Source organism: Arachis ipaensis, chromosome B03 (assembly GCF_000816755.2).
Source record: "Arachis ipaensis cultivar K30076 chromosome B03, Araip1.1, whole genome shotgun sequence".
In the NCBI taxonomy this organism is placed as follows: domain Eukaryota; kingdom Viridiplantae; phylum Streptophyta; class Magnoliopsida; order Fabales; family Fabaceae; genus Arachis; species Arachis ipaensis.
The window spans coordinates 10,469,565-10,470,039 of NC_029787.2; the positions used below are offsets into that span (position 1 = coordinate 10,469,565).

Here is a 475-nt window from a genome sequence, read left to right on the forward strand (position 1 = left end):
AATTAATATATTTTATTTTATTTTATTTTAATTATTTTAAATTAAATAATAAATTCATATACATAAATTACTCTTTTATAATATAAGGACAAAAATGTCATTTATTACTAATTTATTCTTCTCTCTCCCTAATTTTCTTTCTAACCAAACAAAAGAAATTATTCTTTTTTTCTTTTCTTTCTCTTCATTTTCCTTTCATCCAAACAACTCAAGAGAAAATAAAAATACATTCAAATTCTTTCCTTTCTTTTCTTTCCTTTCTATTTCCTTCCTTTCTATTTCCATCTTCCCATCCAAACAAAACCTTAATGTCCTTCAACAACAATGCATGGCCCCCAAATTGCCCCTTATATAGAATCAAAAACAAAAAATAAATAAATTAGGTCCGTTATTCACTGTTTAGCCGGCTCTCCCTTCCAACTATCACGACAGACAAGTTTGCAGAGCTCTGCCAAACCTGTTTTCAGAAACCAAC

At 28.0% G+C, this 475-nt stretch overlaps 1 protein-coding gene across 1 annotated transcript in view; it reads right to left on the reverse strand.

Annotated features, from left to right (window-relative positions):
* LOC107634174 overlaps positions 1-475 on the reverse strand; it is a 33,098-nt gene that overhangs the window by 13,079 nt on the left and 19,544 nt on the right. The gene's annotated exons all lie outside the window — the stretch shown is intronic.